Genomic DNA, 22,523 nt, shown 5'->3' with positions numbered 1-22,523 from the left:
GAAGTCTATATTATGGGGGTTAATGGAATAAAAAAATCATTTGATTAAATAAGACTAAAATTTTAAACTAATCCTAAATAGTGATGCAATGTACCCGCATATAATAGAGATGTAAAATATATTTTAACACTTATTTGCATTTCATCTCTCAAGAGCGAGCTCAAGAGTCACATGCACCAGAATATCTCTCACGTACCTTTTGTTCATTATCAGATTCGTTAACAAAACTTTTTGATTAAAATTACACAAAGAACATCTCATTTCTTATCATTTTGCAGTAAACAAGAATTATTGTTGAACAACAAAAAAAAGAAATGTTTCTTCACTTTTGACTCTTTATGATTTAATTCTTTTTTTCTTTGTACAAAAATAGAAATGGAAAAAAAAAATTTTTTTTTGATTTAGTGTCATCACGAAATTATAAATAAACTTTTGCAATTGTGCAAATGTGTGAATGAATCTTTTAGTTTTAGTAATAAACTGTAATATTCTATATTTTCAATAGAAATTTTCTTCTCATATTTTGAACAGAACTTTTTGAATAATTTTTTTTCCTGTTTTTCTAACTAAATAGAATAATTTATTGCAAAAATACAAACAATTAACATCATAAACTGGTAATTGAAAAATAATTTTTCAATTGAGACGGAAATGCAAAATAGAAATTCCCTTCAAAATCGACAACATCACGTAATTTCCGCAATTCTCGGTATATAAAAATTGAATATATCTTTTTCACAAACACTGCAACACATTTTAATGCGCAATTAATTTATCTGCGAATTAAATTTTTAATTATCGCGTGACTCTTCTTTATACCTGATTTTTCATTACATATGACAAGTCTTTTCAATACTAATGAATGATGAAGTGAAATTAATTTACAATGTACAATAAAAATCAATTAATTTACTCAATATACGGAAGTAGAAATTATCAAATAATATTGTTCGAAAAATATTTTTTTATAGTTAAAAACATAATTTTTCAAATCAATACTAATAACTAAATAATTAGAATAATATTAATAATTAATTCTTGCTATTGATTAACAATAATATTCATATTATAGTATTAATATTAGTTATTATTATTATTATTAAATAATAATTTTTCTAATTTCAATTTTTGGGAAAATATTTAAATTAATTTCGCAAATTCCATTCATAAAATAAAAACTAAGAGACAGTTACATATTTTAGGCAAAACAAACAAAATTATTTAAATATTATTATTAATTTTCTTCCGTTATTATTCTCTGTAATTTATATTCTTTTCTTATTTATATATATATTTTTTACGTACAAAAGAAAATTCTGACAAATTCCTGATTATAAAGAGTTAAATAAAAAATGATGAAACTTAAGAAGAATTATTGTCATAATAATTTTATGTTTACAAAATTATAAAATAATTTAAAAATCACAATTTCTAATGTCAAGGAAATAAAAATAATTTTTATTTGATTTATTTCTTATTCTCATTCATATAAGTAAAGGAAAAAATAATATATTAGCATATCTTGAAGAATAATTTATCTTTGAGAAAAATTTTCGAAAATAACATTGATAAACGTGTGTGTGAGTATTTTTGTATCATTTTTATTTTTAATTTTTTTTTGATGACACAGTAAAACGATTACATATTAGCATTGGATACCTTGATGAGAAAAAATCGTGATTTGCGAAAAATAATTTTTCTTTTTTTTTGAACGAAATGCGATAAAAATAAATCGGAAATTTTATCATATATGAAATCTGGATCAATTGTTTTTTTGATTCGCGTGAAAAAATGTTGTTCTAATTGGAAAATAATATATTAGTGATAAAATATGATAAAAAATTAATCGAATAATAAATTAATATTACAAATATAATGAATAAAAAAATAAGTAGAAAAATAAAATTATAAATATGATAAATAATAAAAATAAGAAATAAAATTATAAATAATTGAACTTTAGCACCCTTTAGCTTATTAATTTTTAATATTTTTATATATTAGTGAATAAGAATAGGAAATAAAATAATAAATAATTAAAATTTAGCACTCATAGTCCGCGCGTGATTCTATAATAAATAAATAAAAATAAGGAAAAAAATATTAAACAATATAATAAAAGAAGAAAATGAAAGAAAGAATAAAAGAAAATAAAATAAAAGAAAAATAATTTTAAACATTAAATATCAATTTTGTTTTATTATTTAATTTGTTTTTAATCAGACTTTATTTATTTTTTTTAAATAAAAATTTCCTTATTTGTCAATGGTGAGTTTAAGAAAACAGTTAAATATTTAGAGTACTGATTTTAAAGGAACTGTCACTAAAGGAATTGAGAGGTAATGATTTCGAAATGTTGTAATTTCAATTAGAACTTGGAGCAATGAGTTGAGAAATTGCAAGGTTTTTCCGGGAATGGAGAATTATTACTACCTCTTATTCACAAGAAAATACTGTTTTTTTTTCTTCTCTTCCTACTTCTAAACTTGGAAATTATTTGTAAATAGTTGGAAAAAAAAATTTTTAACGACACGAAATTGGAACAGTTTTAATTAAACAATATGTTGACTGTGCAGAAACAAGTTCAACAAAGTATTATATTATAAAATTCAGTCATTTATTATTTTTCTTTATTTTTTTTAATAATGGATTTAAAAAACTAAATGGAAGCTGTTTTTTATATTATCTATTTTGAATAAATAAATAAAAATAAAAAAAATCATAAATAATACAAAAAATTTATAAATAAAAATAAAAGGAATTCATAAAAAAATAAAAAATAAAAATAATTTATAAATAAATGAAGACAGAAAAAATTGATAACTTAATAAATAAACGAAAAAAGGAAAAATAAGTTCATAAATAAACGTGAAAAGAAAAATAAATGATAAAAAACGAATATAAAGCAAATAATAAATAATTTTAAAAAATACCTATATAAATTTTTTATACTGATATTGAATTAAAAATCAAGAATAAAAATCGTAATCAATTTTCAAGTGAATGAAATTTAAAAAAATTCTTTTTAAATCTTTTATATTAAGGGGATAAGGAAGTAATAATACCAATTATTTCCTCTCTTGTAATTGACATTGTTTTGAAACAATTATTAATAGAAGGTGTTAATTGTTGTATTGTATTTACCGTTTATTTCACGTTACATAAATCAAATAATAATTGTACCTTATATTATATAATCAGTGTCAAATTAACTTTCATTGAAAGAGCAGATGAAGATAATTTATTAAAAACCAAATTTCTCTGAAGAGAAGAAATTTTGAATCTATTATCCAAATTTTCAATAGTATCATTTTATATTTTTTCATTAAGAAATTAATATTTCTCTTCATTTGCAGGAAAGATGAAAATGAAAATAAAAATGGAAGTGAAAGTGAAATTGACAATAACTGTTAACCAAAAAAAAATTTTTAATAATATTAATAACAAATAAGTGATCATACTATTAATTAAAGATTACTAATGACTAAGAATCAATTTCAATCAATTTCAATCAAATTTCATGACAATTTTGATGATTTTTAGACATTTGAGTAACTTCTACTATTTTTTTTCTACATCAAACAGGAAAAAATGTTTAGGTTTTAATTTTTTTATTGATAGACTATATGATTACAAAAATTTTGAGCCCTTGTGGACCTCGATTGGATTAAAAATGACAATTCTACACTAAATTCATAATTGTGAACGACTTTTTTAAAAATTTATCGAATTCGCACCTACTGGATCCGCCATTTTAAATTTTTTAAATCTGAGATCGGATTCGTAATCAGCGACCCTGAAAACCCCCGAGTAACGAATTTAAGACGAATTTAATTAATTTTTAAAAAATTGACCGCCATATTGGATCCGCCATTTTGAAATTTTAAAAACTAACATTGGATTCGAAATCTACGACTTCAGAAACCCTTAATTAGTGATTTTAGTAACTTTAGCGCTTAACTAAATTGTATTACTTGAATTTTTGTTGCAAATGTTGAAGGGATACTAAAAATGAAGAAAGTAGTTTCGTTCACTAAATTTAGTGTAGAATTGTCATTTTTAATCCAATCGAGGTCCACAAGGGCTCAAAATTTTTGTAATCATATAGTCTATCAATAAAAAAATTAAAACCTAAACATTTTTTCCTGTTTGATGTAGAAAAAAAATAGTAGAAGTTACTCAAATGTCTAAAAATCATCAAAATTGTCATTAAATTTGATCTAATCGACTGTAACTTCTCTCAATATTAGTTGAATTTTATTCTGTGACATATGGATCGAAAGGTAATTTAATAACCCTTCCAATGATACCTCATTTATTATATTTTGACAAGCTAATTTTCCTACAGGTAAGTTTAAGTGACGTCGCACCTCGAAAATGCATAATTTGAAGCTACAGAAAAACTGCACGAGGGAAAAAATTTAAAACTATGATTTTCTTGCTCAAAAAACACCTATTATTCCAAAAAAAAAAATGTTTTGTTTGATTGACAATTTCACTGTAAACCAGTGAATAATAATAATAATTAAGGATGCTAATAATTAGTAATACTAATACCTAATAATATTATTAAACGATAATAATATAACTAATAACTAATTGTGCCAACAACTAGAGATGTGCAAAAAGCTCGAATTTCCGAGCCGAGCCGAGCCGAAATTTTTTCGAGCCGAGCCGAGCCCAAGCCGGCTCGATGTATCGAGTACTCGAAATTTTCGAGTACTCGAGTGACTTCGAGTACTCGGGTAAATTCGAGTACTCGAGTAAAATCGAGTACTCGAATGGATTCGAGCTTTTAAATGACAAAAAAAAACTATTAATAAGTAGAAAATTTCGAATTTATGCGAATTAAAGTCAATAAATCTTCAATTTCAAAGAGTATTTCAATTTGCTAATTATAATATATGCGAAAATTATATGATTTTTCTCTAGAACTCGAATTTACTTAAGATCTCGAAAAAATTCGAGTACTCGAATGCACTCGAGTACTTGAAAAAATTCGAGTGTTCGAAATTATTCGAGCTTTTTGCACAGCTCGGCTCGGCTCGAACTTGGCTCGAGCTCGAACTGATTAGGCTCGGCTTGGCTCGGCTCGAAAAATGAAAAGATCGATAAAGCTCGATCGAGCCTCGAGCTTCGAGCTTTTTGCACATTTCTACCAACACCTAATAATAATAATAATTAATACTAATGATATAATACCAATGACTGATAATACTAAGAACCAATAATATTAATAACTAATAGTACTAATAACTAATAATAATAAAGACTCATAGTACTATTAATCAATATTACCAAAAACTAATAATACTTTTAACCAGTAATATTAATAATTCAAAACTACAATTAATTACTTGTACTATTAATCAATATTACTAATAACTAATAAACCCATTAACTAATAGTACTAAAAACTAATAATTTTATTATCCAATAAATACTAGTAATTAATACAAACAATTAGTATTAATAAGTAAAAATAATAGTAACTAATAATACTAGTATAGTTAATTGATAGTATATTATTAACCAATAACAATAGAATTATCAAATTTGAAAGAAGTAGGCAATCTAATAATATTATTAGTTATAACTAATAATACTAATATCAAAAAGTACTGATAATAATTAATAATACTAATAACAATAAAAATAATGATAATAATGATGCTACTGATGATGGAAATAATGAACATAAACAACATAGTTGTAATATATAAATTTTATATGCAGTTATCACTCCCCGTGTAGAAATGGTGGTCGGGTTCTAGTGGGGACCTCACCAGTTTACCCCATTTGAAAAAGGGCTCCAACTAGAGAAACTGGTGGGGTTCTAGTCGATTTTGTCACGCTCTAGTTGATAGGGCCCCGACTAGAAGTTCTAGTTCACTTCTACCGGTTTTAAAAATTATTATTTTTCAACTTAACTTATTTATAATTGAATTCTCCATTCATATTAACATTATTAATGATTGTTGCACACGAAAAATCTCGTGCCTATGAGGGTTCGAACCTTGGACCTTGGGGACACCAGACGGATACACATACCTCTCGGCCATGATAGGTTGGATGGACTTCCGCTTAAAGTACATCCCGTTTGGAAATTCCGCCATTTGTCCCTATCTCTAGTAGGGCTCTCGCTAGATTCTGACTAGAATCTCTAGTCGAGAAAAACTAGTCGGGTTCCAATCTAATTCTAGTTAGATGATTCTTACAAGCATTATTTATTAAAAAAGTTTGCATATTATTTGATTACTTAATTTTTTAATTATTTAAACAAAATCTTTTATTTATTAAGTAAATTAAAAAAGAATAAACCATAAATAAATATTAATTATGTGGATATAATTAATTTTTATTAACTAAATATTGTAATATATTATTTATTATTATATTATTTATTATTATTATTATTTATTAAAACAATTATAGTAAATATAAAAATATAAAAAGTAATGTAATAAATTAGTTATGTTTAATTTTTCAATAACGTTATAGATATAATTAATTCATAATATTTTGAATTTTAGGGAGTTATTATTCATCACTCTTATTTAACTCTGCATTCCTAATGATAGTTAATTATAATTAATTATGACATTATTGAAAAATTAAACATTACTAAAATTGCAGTGCTTTTTATATTTACTATTTATTGTAATTATAATATTATAGCATCTTTTTAATTATTATTAAATACTTGCATTAATTGTGAAAAACATTTTAAAGTATAATTGCACATACATATCTTTTTAAAAAAAAATTATTTTTACGAATAATATTACAATATTTAGGTAATAAAAATTAGTTATACCCACATAATTAATATTTATTTATGTTTTATTCTTTTAATTTACATATTAAATAAAAGATTTTTATTTAATAAAATTGCTTTATTGGAATTTTTTGTAAAAATATTCTACAATATTTAAAATTTTGTTTAAAAAATGTTAAAAAATTAAATAATTAAATAATATGCAAAATTTTTTAATAAATAATGCTAGTAAGTTTTTCTATCTATTAATCTGAATTATTTATATCTATAGAAAGATAATTTATGTATGTCATACTTGTACACTAGTTTGTCTAGTTTGAAATCGATAAGGTCCTAGTGAGTTTTTTCCAGTCTGAATTATCTAACTAGAATTTGATTGAAGCCCGACTAGTTTTTCTAGACTAGAGATTCTAGTCAGAATCTAGCGAGGTCCCTACTAGAGATAGGGACAAATGGGGAAATTTCTACACGGGTCGGCATGAATTAATACCATATTATGCAAATTAAGAATGCACTAACATCAGTACAAGATTAAACGATTCCCAGACTATTATATATGTATCTCAGAAATTATCGGATTAAACGTATATAGTAATCATCGAAACACACCGTGGGTGCGAGGAAAATGTAATCTGAGAACTCAGGGCTACGTTGGTAAGATGATCATCAAAGTTGCAATTATTATCATTCAGTGGAAATAATAATTGCAAGAACCAGGTGACTCATATGAGAAATCTTTTGTGGTACCACAAGTTTCATATCTTATACACGTATATATATGTACAAAATGTAAAAGTCATTCACAGATTTTGTTCTCCACCCCCACCTCGCTCCTTCCCGACAATATTTTGAAAGCATAGACAAAATTATTTGTTCTATAAAAAGATATATTAATTGTCTGATAAGAAGGAACAGTTATTATGATTTTTGATATTGTGGGTGGAATTACACACTCTTACAGTGTGTGGATTTTTTTTAAAAACGGTTTTTTGTCTTTCATTTTATGGATGCATGGCGTTTAAGATACAAAAATAGAATATAAAGAAAAAGCGTCTGACCAGGGTCAAACATTATTATTAAGAAATACATGTATGTAATTTATTCTCATTAGCATTGTCTTCACGCAAAATTTTTGCATACTTGCAATATATATATATATAGAAGGGAAACGTGCCTTTTATTTATTTAACGTTCTGCTTTCTTGTGGGATAACAATTTTTTCTACATTTAGAAATTTTTCATTTTCTCAATATTATTTTTATTCTTTTTGCTTGCTTAATTTCGTTTAATATAATTAAATAAGCAATAAGGGAATATTCTAATATATAATAAAATAAAAAATAAAAGAAATGATAAAACATTATGGTAATATTTCTAATATTACGACTTGCGACGAAGGGAGTTTGAATAGAGCGCGCTACTGATATAATCGATTAATCGATGTAACCCTCCAACTCGCTGGAACTTAACTTCAAAAAAATTTACAGTCCTTATTCATTTAGATAGACAACTTTTCTTTCTTTCATTAAAAAGAATGTTTAATTTTAGAAATAGTTCAGTTGTAATTCATTCATTATTTACTTTCAAATATGCAAATTTTTCCCAAATTTATTAAAATAAATTTTTTTTAAACCCCCAAGAGATGATAATTCTCTTTCTAATTATATTTTACAAATAAAATACATTTTTATTATTCATTTTATGAATAAAATAATATATTTTAATGATAAATCGTCCAAACGCCCATCCTGCCGGAAGGACGTTCCGAAAAAAAGGCTTTTAAAAAAAGGGAATTCAACTTTTCTTTTCTGGCACTCCTTGGCATTAAAGTAGACGAAAAGACGAAAAAATCCATATTTTTTATTTTTTAAAATAATAATATTAAACCATTTTTCAAATCCTTCAAACTTGCTATGTTTCTAAACAGTGAAAAAAACATTTTTTCGTAAATTTAATGTAAAATCCCCAAAAATCAATATTTTTTGACCGGACAAGTCTCTTTCTCTTCAGAAACGTTCAAAGAATGAAACCTAATTTTTTAATTAAAAAAAAATTCATTTTTAATATTTTTCAGTATATTTGAGTAATACTCAGGCGCGAGTCCCTTCGAAATTGCTCTATAAAATTAATATGGAAGCAGATAAATATAAAACTAAGTATATCGTTGGAAAGGTAATGAAACAAGCTTTCAAATGATGTAAATATCGAGTTTTTAAATTTATAAATCTGGGCTAGGTAGTCTCTTAAATAAAGCGAAAAGCGTCCTGCCGGCAGGACCGGGCTTCGTCATTCTGTGACTAAAAATTATGTGAATTTTTGGAACATGTAACTTCTTCAAACTACCCAGCCCTTAGTTTTGAACTTACAAGCTCGATATTTATATGCGCTGAAAGCTTGTTTCGTTACCTTTCCAATGATATATTTCGTTTTTTATTTATCTGAATCCATGTTAGTTTTCTTTAGTGATTTCGGAGGGACTCACCTGAGTCTTTTTCGTCCTGCCGGAAGGATGTTGGACGATCTATCATTAAAAGTAAAATATAATTCATCTTTTCTCTGCGTAAAAAATAGTATAAGTCCCATTTACTTCTACGCATGTATTATATTACTACTTACCTGAATTTGCACTTCAGCACCTACCGCAAAATTCTATGTGGCATTTTGTAATTAATAAATTAAAAGCAAATTCCTTTGAAGACTAGACCAATTTAGGTAGATCTGTTGTATTTATTTTTACTTATAAATTCTTATCATATATTGTAAATTCTACTGTCTCCATGTTTGTGAAAGCAAACAGAAAATAATTGACACTTGTCGTAAAATTTTAAACGAATTACAAAAGTGTGGGAAAAAAAGTTATTTAGAACATCTTCCCCCCACATTGCAAAGGAAGGTTTTTAGCATTAAAAAGCAAACGACGTTCGTAAAACAAGTCGTTAAAGCACTTTAGAGACACTCATCATTTTCTCAATCGACCTAATTTTTGAAAAAATTGATTTGGAAATCTGCAATTGAAATATTAATTCGACAATTTCATAATAATATGAATTTCATAATTTACAAAAATTTATACAATTAATTGTATTATATGCAAGTATACTGAAAAAAAATTTATTTCATTCAAATAATCTATTAATTGACTATTGGGTAAGACTCCATCAGAAAAATTACAATTTGCATGGGGTCTTCGGATTATTCTGTAATTTGGTGAAGTTGTTATATTTGATAACAAAAATAAGTGTACCAAAGGACTTTTAAAAATTTTTAAAATTGTAAAAGTTACGCCATTTCGAATTTTTTTATAAGATTTTTTTCAAATGTGAATATTTCCGAAACAATTTAACGGATTTTAATAAATTTTAAATATGTTAAAGTTAAAATCATGTCCTTTCAGAATTTTTCAAAAGAAAAAAAAATGTTTGTTTTTTTCAAAAAAAAAGTAAAAAAAATTTTTTGAATCGATTTATTAAGCACGGGACCGATTTTTGAGTATTTTTCGATATATAATAAAATATTCCTTATAATTTCACCTTTCATTTACAAAAAAGAAAACGATAGAGACTTTAATAGTTTTCGAGATATTGCAATTTTTGTGGAAGCGCGACCACGTTTCAGTGCCAGCGCAGTATCTTTTACCCGGGACGCCTCACAGTGGGATTTTTTACACTTTACTCTTCAAAATTGTCTAGAGCCTACAAATTTTATTTAATTTTGATGTTCTTGGTCTTAAATTATTATTTGTCAGGTGGTCAGACTAGACTAATTTAAATTGATTTCGATCTTGTGCAATGGAAAAATAAAAAATAAACAGTATTTTTTACAAAAATATTTTAAATTGTTAACTTTGAGTAACAAAAAAATAAATAAACAATTAAAAATTCAAAAATATTTTAATCAATTATACAAAAGAATGTGTTTTTTAATGTAGAAAAATTAGTTGTAAATTCAATGTCAGGATTCATTCATGAGTGCTTTGCTTCCTGATATTCTATGCAATTAGCAATTGTAATAGTTTCCCTACAAAGAAGAAAAAAAATTAAATTAATGCATTCCGTAAGTAAGTGTGTTTCATCTTTTATTAATTTATTGCATTAACATTCATTATATATTGTTGATTCCACAATTATTTAACAATTGTATAATTGATAGTGAAATAATTCACATCTGGAAAATTAAATTACATCTTTTAAATTAGAAAATTAAAATCTTAATTAAAATTTAAATATACCTATAATAACCGTTTTTATATTGAATAATAAAATTCAACTATGAAAGTTTGAAAGTTAAATAAATATAAAATTTAGATATAAAATGAATAAATAAAATAAAAAATTATAAAATTTGGATGTACTAAATAATACTTTTAGAAAAAAATGGAACAATAAAAATTTTTGAATTATGCAAAAATAATTCATTGAAGATTCAAAAAAAAAATTTGTTTTATTATGTCAACCTAGAATTATATATCAATTTAGGTCAATCACGATTGGCGGCGCTGCCAAAGAATGGACCAAGTAAAAACTATATGGTCTCAATTTTCCGCGCTGTAGAATTTCATGGTCTAGATTTACAGAAAATAAAATTTTTCTTTTTAAAAGCAATAAAATTTGTGAAAAAATGAATTGAAAAATCGGCTTATGAAATTAGAGATGCAGCACGAAATTTTATTCTATTTTTTTTTAGAAATTACTCTAGATATATCTATTTTATAATTATATGATTATATTCATTTTTTGTTTGGAGAAAATATGATATTTGAAGAAAAATAAAACAGTGATGACGTTTGAATATGTATTAGAGTTGAAATAGTTCGAGTTTTTTGTTATCAATATAATAAGTTTTAGAGAGTGGAAAAGTTGTTTTATTTTTTTTCCAAGAAAAACAAAAACGCAGAGAATATACTGAATTTGTAATAAATAATTGCAAATATGAAGAAGATTTGCATCATTAAACTGATTTAAGAGAATGGAATATTGTTCTAAGAATAGGAAAATTAATTTATAACATTTGCTTTTAAAAACCGTAAGCCTATGCGACAGGCTCTATACAGTTTAATGCAATGAATTCGATAAAAATAGATCGAGTGTCTGCAACCCTATAGATGTAAAAAATATTAATTTTATAACGATACTTTGGATATTATTTTCCATTTATTTTTTATACCCGTTTATTTATTCAAATTATTTTTTTAACAATTATTTTCCAAGAAATCCAGTTTTTGCAAAAGTAAATAAATAAAATTTTATAGTGTAAGTAAAAAAAATTCAATAATTAATAAATGTTTTATTGTTTTAGTTAAAGTAATTTAAATATCAATTGTATATTTTAGTATATTTTTCTATATTTCAATATTTTTTAATAAGTATTTTTTGTCCAAAGAAAACATCTCATCGCTTCATGGTAAAATGATGTCAAACATATTTTAATTCACGATTGAAGAAAACACTTTTTTTAGTCTTGGTCTTGACACATAAATATCGCTCGAAATAACTTTTAAAAAAAAGGAATCCAATTTTAGTTTTCGATTAAAAACAAAATAAAAGTTACATTTACGTTTTGTCGTTTGATTTCTTTTTCTTTCTATTTTTACTCAATATAATTTATTTACCATAGCGAAAGTTGAATTTAGAAAGAAAAAATAAATACGTGATACACTTTGTCATCAAAGAATCTAAAAATAAATTTTTGGAAAACAAAAACTTTTTTCTTATTTGAATAAGAAATAAAAGAATAATCCCTCCATTAATTTGATAATAAGAAAATTGATTGATTTTGTCTGTAGATAAAATAGAATTTATTTATATTTTATATTTTCAATTTTTATGTTTCAATAATCAATAATAATATTTCTTCTTTTAATCCCTTTGAATTTTCCTAAAAATATAATATTCAGAAAAAGTTATTTAAAAAAATTTAAGATTTAGAATATTTTTATCTAAAATAATTATGACTAAAATATTTATTAATTACATATTTATAACTATTAAATATTTATGACTCAAATATTTACAACTATAAATAAATAATAATAATAAATAATTTTAGTCTTTAGGAATACTTTTGAGCAAAAGGGCTTGTCCCATTTATATATAATATATAAATAAATAGATAACTTAAGAATAAAAAAGGAAACTTGAAACATATCTTTAAAACAAAAATAAGTCTTAAATTGCCGGAAATGTGAAGAAATATATCATTTTCCCTGAGTGTATTGTCTATGTGCAATAAAAGGTCTTTGTTCGACTTTGCATTAAATGAGAAACAGAAATGGCAAAGGAGGAGGGGGGAATAAAAAGGGGGGGGGGATTTTACCGTAAGCGCATCAAAGCAGAGGCCCTTCTATATTATGAAATAAGATGCGCGTCTTTCAAACTCCTTTTTTCATTTTCCGCGAGTCAACAATTTCAGGATAAAATACAATAGAAAAGAAGTGAAAAGTTAATAAGTTTCTCATATTTAGAGACCATCATTAACACTTTTATAATCACAGATTCTAATGACGAAAAAAAACTTTAATATAATTTAAGTGCTTTGCATGCAATTTTTAATCTTTAAACCTACTTTATTAAATTTATCAATCTGTTTAATGAAATTGAAAATTTATTTTCAAAAATTTACTCTTATTATTATAAAGTCATATGGTATACTTTTACATCCACAGAAATTATATTTTTGATAATTCAATAAAATAAAATTAAATAAAATTAAAAATTTATATTTAAATTTAAATAAATTAATAAAATTTAAAATAAAAACATATTTTTCCAATAGTCAAATGGAATATTATTTAAATAAATAAATTATATTTGTAAATAAATAAATTTTACTTATTATAAATATATTTTATTACTTAACAATTATTATTTTAAACTAGCAACAATTCGCGTACTAAAGCGCGCGGCTAACTTTTTACTTCATTTTTTAAATAAAAATAACAATTTTAAAAATAATAGAATTTAAAAATTTTAAATTCAAATTTTTGTTGAAAACACTAAAATAATTCAATTTTAGAGAAATTGCAAATAATTTATTGCAGAAATTCAATTATTTTCAAAAGTAATAAAATTCTTCTCATATAATTCAATTATGTTTAAAATTTTTAAAAAAATTCTCGTCAAAATCCCAATTATCTTTGTAAATAACAAAATTTTTCCCCAAAGTTCAATTATTTTCAAAAATGGCAATAAAATTCTTGTCCTAAATTCAATTATTTTCAATATCTACTATTTTAATAACATTTTCCAAGAAAAATTCAATTATATTTAAAAAAAAATTTAATAAAATCGTACACAAACATTTAATTATTGACAAAAATAATAAAAATTCCACAGGAATTCAATTATTTAAAATTTTTTATAAATTTCTTCGCAATAATTCAATTATTTTCATAAATTTTTAATTATTATAAATTATTATAAAACATGAAGAAATCGATCACTCCGAGTCTTCGACTCGGAGCAATCAATATCTTCATGTTTCATAGCAAAATACTTAATTATAAGTTGTTTAATTTCAAACTGGTTTGAATTTGGAATTTTTGAATGCCTTAATTCCCGTGAAAAAATAATAATAATTAAATATTTATTTAAAAAAGAAATTATTGATGTTTTTGAATAATTTTACAATTAAAAAAATTCGTAAAAATGTAACGGAACATTTTTTTTGAGTAAAATTTTTTCCTTTATTTTCTAAAAATTCAAAAATTTTCATTTTCATTGAAAATTTGTATTTGACAAATAGAAGTTATAAACATTTGTTTCGTTTATTTTTCAAAAAAAAACTTTAGATTTTATTAAAACAATTGTAATTAAAAAATTGAAATAATGTAAATTATTCCCTTATGAAAATTGAAAATTTTCTACAAAAATATTATGAATAAACGGGAATATGTAATGTTTTTTTTCCCAAAATAAAAGAATGAGTTTGTGAACAATATTGTTATTGAGAAATAAAAATTATGCATAAAATGAGTATTTATTTACTATTTCTTAATCGTAATTTTTGAACAAATTTTCTATTTTTTATAAATAAACAAGAGAAAAATTTGCATAATTTAGATCAGTCGAACGAAATTTGTTATAAAAAATAAGCATATAATAAACAAAATGGGTAAATTTTTCATTTGTTAATCATCATTTTTTTTTTAAATTTTCTAATTTCTAATATTATTTTATTATGAATCTTGAAAAAATACCTGCATATTTTCGATTTGTCAAAACAAATTTTTTTTAAAGAAAAAAAACAAAAGAATACACAAAAACTAACTTCAGGTGTGGACAGAATGAAAGAATGAATTATAGGATTATTATAGTTAATTAATTTTTATTTGGTTCAAATAAACATTTTCTTCTTCCCCCCCAAAAAAAATGTAATTTTGATAAATAAAAAGATTTACGCTGTGAAACAAATTTCCATAATAAATATATTATATTTAATTTATATAAAACAGTTCGGCATGTCTCGTTTATATATTAAATAAAAAAAAATTTCTTTGGGTGCTGTTCATAACGTGTGAAAGATAGCCAAGTGGCTTTCCGACAAGGCTCGGGGTTCGAGTCCTTATGACGATACATTTTTCTGTTTTAGAATTTCGATTTCCAGAACTTTTTAAATTAACTTTCTAAATTATTTCTAGAAAATGTAGAAATTGAAGTTCAGATCAATAAAATTATTAAAAAATAAAATATCGAGATTAAGGGGATTTGAACCATTATGACGTCACAATTTTGGAACACATGCTTTGTGCAAATTGTGACGTCATAATGGTTCAAATGCCCTTAAAATGTAAGAAAATTATAATTATTTTTATTATTATAAGTTTTAAATGTCAAATTAAAATATTAAGATTAAAAAGTAATTGATCAAAATCTTTTGAAATTATTTTCTAATTACTGTAGAGTAAAAAATTAGAAAGATTTATTAAAAAATTAAAGATCTATTAATAAATAGTGGTAAGTAATGGTAAAAAGTTATAAAATAATTAATAAATAATTTAATAAAGCGTTAGTAAATAATATGTCCATTTTTTAAATTTACTATAATGTAATAGAAATCAATTTTAATATTTTAATTTATCATTTCTAACTTTAATTAATTTATTTACTTCTTTATTTATTTATTTTAATTCTCAGACAAGTTTTTAAATATAAAAAAAATTAGGCTATGGTTTTGAGAAATAAAATCGATTTTTCGAAATTTCCACTAAACTTGTGTCATAATTAATTAAAGAAGAATATAGGTATATAATAATTAGATAAAGACTTCTTTTTCTTATCGAATACGGATAAATAATTGTTCCAGAATACTCTGCACTCAAAACTTTGTTCTTTTTTTTCAAAGATAGACAATGCTTATCTCGATATTTCCTTAATAACATTTCTAAGTATTTGATATTAGTCGTTGATAAAATATAATTATGATCAGAAATAGAAAACAATTCACTCAAAGAAGTTTTATTGCAACGAGAGAAAAAAATTTAACTAACTCGCGTGTAAATTTTTTCTTGTCAGACTATACTTTGTATTTAAAAATATACTCATCGTTTTATTTCCATATACATATATATTTAATTTCTGCATTATTATTTATACAGGTTTCAAACAAATATCAGCATTTTTTTTTGTCGACATTCAGGTAATAAAACTGACCTTGACTTTTTTTTAATATTACGCTTCTTGCAATCGAACGAGGTGTTTAAATAATATACACAATCGTAACACATCATTACACAAATGAAAATGTTTTCTGATTTTGTAACACGGTATCATGAAATTGAAAAATTGATTTTATTGAATAAGAAGAGAAAAAAAGGCGCGGGATATAAAAAAAGTGTGTTAGACAAAGAAGTTGAGCTGACTTGCTGTTTTCAAATTCAAACCTTTTTTTTTCTTTTTTTTTGTTTCAGAAATATTGAACAACGTGAATTGCTCAAGAATTCTTTTCTTCTCTCCTCTATTATTTTGCAGAGCTGAAGAAATGAAAACAATGTATAAAGAGTGTCATTCATATGAAAATAGAAATATTTTTTACCACTGACCTTTATTATTATATTTGAAATTATTTTCTAGGGTGGGAAATCTAATTATGAAATCAAGGATATTGTTTAAAAAAAAAATGTTTTTCATTCTTACAATTTTTCTTTTGTGTCACATTCGTCACGAGAAACTCTCATGATGATTAGAATCAGAATTTAAACATGAAGGAGGAATTTAAAAATTTTTTTTCCTAATCTATTAACAGTTACAGGAATCAGGATATATAATATGTTGCATTCTTGATTTGCACAGATGAAATTATTTCTCGTCCGCAAACTATAAATTTTTTGATGATTTCTCATTCAGAAATAAAATATACTTCAATTTTTCTCATAAATTTCTTTTTCACTTTTTTTTTACACTGAAAAAAATTTATTTGAATCAAGTAAACAATTGACTTTGATTCAAGTGAATATTTATTAATATTATTGAAATAAAAATTCTTTGATTCAAGTATACAATCATTTGATTGAAATAAAAATTCTTTGCTTCAGGTAAATAATTATTTGATTGAAATAAAAATTCTTTGATTACAGTAAATTCAATAATAGGCAAATAATCGATTATTTGAACCAAATAAATTTTTTGTCAGTGTAAATAGAAAAAAAAAATTTTTTTTACTTGCTAGAAAGATCATTTTGATATAGAAGTAATCAATTCAGAATCATGTTGACAGGAGAACAAGACATTAATAATAAATTAATGATAAATTACAGTCTATTAATTTTGTATAAACAGATTTTTGATAAATTTTCATGACAGAAAAAAATTATTTTTTTGATTGCAATTCTTGTTTTTTTGTTATACATGATTCCTTGGATTGATTACAACTTTGTAGTTGTACATTAATTACAATTATCTAAAAAAAATTAGAGATAATAAAAATTTGGATTTCAATTGAACGAAAGCAATTTTTTTTGTTCAGTAAAGAAAATCAGTCAAGTATGATATGACAAAAAAGTAATTTTTTTAATCAAGATAATTCATAATTCATTAATTGACTTTTCGAATCTTACGAAGAATTAACCGTTAATTCTATAACAATTTTGATTTTTAATTTTAATTTACTTTTATTTATTTTTTTAAAATGATTTTAATTGATATTTATATTTATTTTTTATTAGGCATTTAAGTATTACTTTATAACAATTTTATTTACATTTTCTTTCAATGATTTTTTTACAAACTTTTTTTTGTATATTTTTTATTGTAACAATTTTTTGTTTATTTTTTTTCATATTTATTTTTTAATATAGAAATTACTATTTTTGTTTTTATTTATTATTGTTATTTATTTATTATTTATTTATTTATCTGCTACAAAAGGTTATTTATTTTTTATGACAAATAAAAAAATAATAAAACTGTATATTTGAAGCAATAATTAACAAATATTTTATCTGTATTATAGTATTAGCATTTTTATACCGTGTAGTGTAATTAAAATTAATAACTCGAAATATTAGTTTTAAACTTATATATCAAGCCAATCACAATATTTGATACTAATTATTTCATTAGGGGGGGTGAACACATGTTTTTTTATACAGCTATCACGTACATTTTGAATGATCCCTTACATTTTGATCACGACTCAAGCTCATTTTCATTTTTATTTACTTTTTATTTTTTCATCAATAAAAAACCGTTGTAATTTTTGAAAGTAATGTCGCAAACATTATCACCAGATATAATGTTTGTTTAAATATAATATAAGTTAATTTAATTCCGGTTTCTAATGACGTCTCAAGAAACAAGGCAAACCAAATAGAATTTTACACACGTTATCTTTTCTTTAAAACTATAATTTTAAATTTTTAATCTTACAATTAGATTTTTCTTTCAATTGAAAATAAATTTGAATTATTCTTTTTTCCTTTAATAAATTATTCTGTTTTTTTCCTTAAAAATTGGAATTTCACATTAATAATTCCAAATAATAATTCGAAAATTATTTTTTTGGCCTAAATATATAATAATTATTGAAATTAATATATGTAACTGGAATTTTGTAAATGATTAAGAATTCTCAAAAATGTTGATCTGTTTCTTGAATTGGAAATGATGAAATTTCTTTTCTTTTTTCTTGAATAAATTAATTTGTGAATAAGAATAAAATTTATTATATATACATAGTGAATCATTTCTCTTTCATTCAATGAGACAAATACACAAACAATTCGAACTATTGGAACAAGAATTTGATACTTTCAAGGCAAGTAACTTTTATTGTTGAATCATTGCAGGATTAATGCAGACAGTATAAAAATATTTTTGCTATTTTTAATACATATATTCAGACACAAAATTTTAGAAATAACATTGGTTGTAACTTTTACATTATTTCCACCGTAAACTGATTCAGAAAAAAAATTTAGCGTATAAAAATGAATGAAAATTAATAATTACTTATTATTATTATTTATTTACTTGATTTACTCATTTAATTAATTATTGCAATCAATTTTTATAAAGAAATATTTTATTTATTTTGTAACTTTTCACAGATTTTAGAAGTAAACTTCTTCTGAAGTAAATTTTAATGTGTAAAAATTATTAAAAACTAAAAATTTGTTTATTAATATTATTTATTTAATAAATTCATTTTTTCAATTATTTATTTGCAGGAAATTTTAATATACAAATATTCTATCCACTGAAATTTACTATTAAATAAAATTTATTAAAATGCATAAAATATAAAATTAATTAAAATTTATAATAATAAAATCTACTATAAAAATATAGTAGAATTTGTCAAAAAAGTATAGAAACATTTAAAATTTTTAACTTTTATGTGTAGTAAAAATTACTATTTCTTTTTCCATGAGAAAAATTGATAAAATAAGTTTTTGAAGTTAAAGAATAAGTTCAATTTAAAATTATTTTTTTTGAAAAACGATAATTAAGAGATAAAAATAAAATTATCTTCTTCCAACTAATGAGATTTAATTAAAATTTAAAATTACAATCAAGTAAACATATATATTGTTAAAAAAAAAATTTTTTTTTCTTTTCTTGAAGATGAAAAATCTTATCGAATTGAATTTCAATTGAACACTTAACTACCTCAACATGTGTACATATATATTCTTTTCATCCGTGCTCTAAAGTAAGTTTGTGATCGGTCGTTCACCTTGAGATCTGAGAGACAGGACTAAGGCCATGGACACGTTTTTTTTGCAATATGAAAACTGCATAATAAACATCATTAAAAAAATTTTGTTTTCAATTTATAATACCATGAAAAAAGTGTTTCCGTATCTTACCACTTTAAATATTCTTATCTTTTGAAAATTTTAAATTCTGCACTGAAGGAAATTTTAATTTTTTTTCCCCAAGTGAAAAAGTTTACCAAAAGAAAAAAAAAAATTTTTTTTAAATTACATTCTGAACAAATATCTCAATTAATAAATATATAAATAAATAAATAGAAATTGAAATTAAAATTATGAAATTAAAATTATTTAAATTGAAATTCATTGAAATGCAAATTATCTGAAATTAATATAAATTGAAATTAAAATTATTGACATTAAAATGAACTAAAATTAAAATTAATTTTATTGAAATTGAAACTAATTGAAATTAAAAATGAAATTAAAATGAGAAAGAGAAACTTCAATTATTTTTTGGTTAAAATTTAGAAAAGTGTAAATATGTCGTTTTTGTATTTTGTAACAAAATAAATAAATTAAATTTGAAACACATGTGTGAAAATATAATGAAATTAAAAATACCTTCAAAATGATTAGTTAATGTCTTTTAACAGGAATTATTGTAATTCACCTGTACAAGGTAGATAACGTTGTTTACATTTTCAAAAGTATTATATAGTATGAAAATACGCACAAAAATTTTTAAGTATCTCGAAAAATAAGAAAATAATTTATTCTATCTAGAGTTGTTATCAACAATTTTCCATCATCGGATTGAAGACAAAAATTTTTAATCTCATTAAAAAAAACGTTTTTATAATTTGTCATTAATACCAAATAAAGGCGCGTAATTTAGGAAAGAAAAAGAATAAAAAAAATGACGAAAGTTATTTTATGCACATAGATAAAATTTTCATAACTACGTATTTTTTTGTAAAGAAAATTTATTTTACTGTTTCTTCACTCATTTAAAAGGAAATTTTCAGTTTTCAAAATAAAATAACAATACGTAAATTTACATATTATTTTTAAATTTTTCATTCATTGAAATATTATTTCCCAGGTAATTACAAAATGTAAACACGGAAAAAGTAGTTAAAAACAGTTTTTCTCGTATTTCCAGTAATGCAGACAAGTGGTACAGAGAGGATATAATTCCGCGCATCATTACTCAGGCGTGTCAACATTACCGGTTCAATATCGAGATCAATAGGTACAAAAAGAAGAAATAAATAAATTGTCTCTTTTTCATGAAAATAAAATTATTCAACCAGAAAAAAAATTTAAAAAAAAAATTTTTTAATGTTTCTTGGTGAAGAAACAAGAAAATTTAGGATGAAACCCAAATTATGAAAAAACAAAAATATTTAGAAGATGCAACGAAAAATTTCAGAAGAAACAACAGAAAATTTTGAAGGGAAAACAATAAATTTGAAAGAACAAAAATATTTAGAAGAAACAACGAAAAATTTAAGAAGAAACAACAAAATTTTGAAGAGAGAACAATAAATTTGAAAGAACAAAAATATTTAGAAGATGCAACGAAAAATTGAAGAAAACACAACAAAAAATTTTAAGAAAATAATAAATTTAAGAAGAAACAAAAAAATTAAAGAAGAAACAAAATATTGAAGAATAAACCGCAAAAAAGGACAACAAAACACTTAAACACTGAAGACAGATCTTTCGCCATATTAAAACTAAAATAAAAAATAAATTTACCTGGACTGAGAAATAATTCGAGGAATTGTAAAAAGTTGCAAAAAAATTGATTCTTGTGACAATTTCGGATTCCAATTATAAAATTAAGATCCAAAGTTTCTTAATTTTTTTTCTTCTTGGAGGAAATTTTTCTATTAGCACTTGAAAATCGTTGTCTATGTCATTTTATTGGTTCTTCTTTTATTTTCATAAAAAAAATGAAAAAAGTTGAAAGAGAAAAAAGAAAAGAAAAACAACGACTATCACTGTTTCTGTTTTTTTTTTTTGCAACACGCTCAGCGTGCGCGACACCAACGGCGGGTAATGCGCGACTGAAGCTATAGACAATTTCGAACTGTACAAACCGCACTCTGGCACAGGTTCTTTTACTACTTATGCTTGAGTCAGTTTATGACGTAGGGGAATACACCTCCGATACGCCGTACAGTATGAATCATTAATAGTGACAAAAATATCTGATGTTTAACCATTTGACGTGAATGTCCTGATAAAAAGAGATGCTATTAGCCTTATTTTTGCAGAATCCAATTTTTTTCTTCATCTTCTTCTTTTATGTAATCTGTAATTTAAAGAAAATCATAGTTTCGTCAGAATAGTATTATTTCTGACTAAGAGAAATAAGAACTAACAAAAATTGACTTGAAATCAGTATAGCTACTGATTAATCTAAAAAATCAGTGTTGCATTCGAAAAGGCAAGAAAATTCAAAAAAAAAGTAGAAGATGAAGTTTTCTTTATTTTGTTTTGCAGTCGAAATTTTCTTTTTATCATTACTGCTAATTTTGTTTTGTTTTGTTTTTTCGATTGCATTGTCTATGAAACAGTTCTTTG

General features: G+C 23.3%; 1 protein-coding gene across 1 annotated transcript in view; it reads right to left on the bottom strand.

Annotated features, from left to right (window-relative positions):
• LOC122509155 overlaps positions 1–22,026 on the bottom strand; it is a 55,416-nt gene extending 33,390 nt beyond the window's left edge. Inside the window, exon 1 of the mRNA XM_043622977.1 lies at positions 21,693–22,026. The gene's annotated coding sequence lies outside the window, so the exon portion shown is untranslated. The remainder of the gene's footprint in view (positions 1–21,692) is intronic.
• Between the last annotated feature and the right edge of the window lie 497 nt (positions 22,027–22,523).

This window comes from Leptopilina heterotoma, unplaced genomic scaffold (genome assembly GCF_015476425.1).
Source record: "Leptopilina heterotoma isolate Lh14 unplaced genomic scaffold, ASM1547642v1 Lhet_6, whole genome shotgun sequence".
NCBI classification, from domain to species: domain Eukaryota; kingdom Metazoa; phylum Arthropoda; class Insecta; order Hymenoptera; family Figitidae; genus Leptopilina; species Leptopilina heterotoma.
Note: the sequence above shows the minus strand (reverse complement) of the source record. Positions and strands in the feature narration are given on the sequence as shown.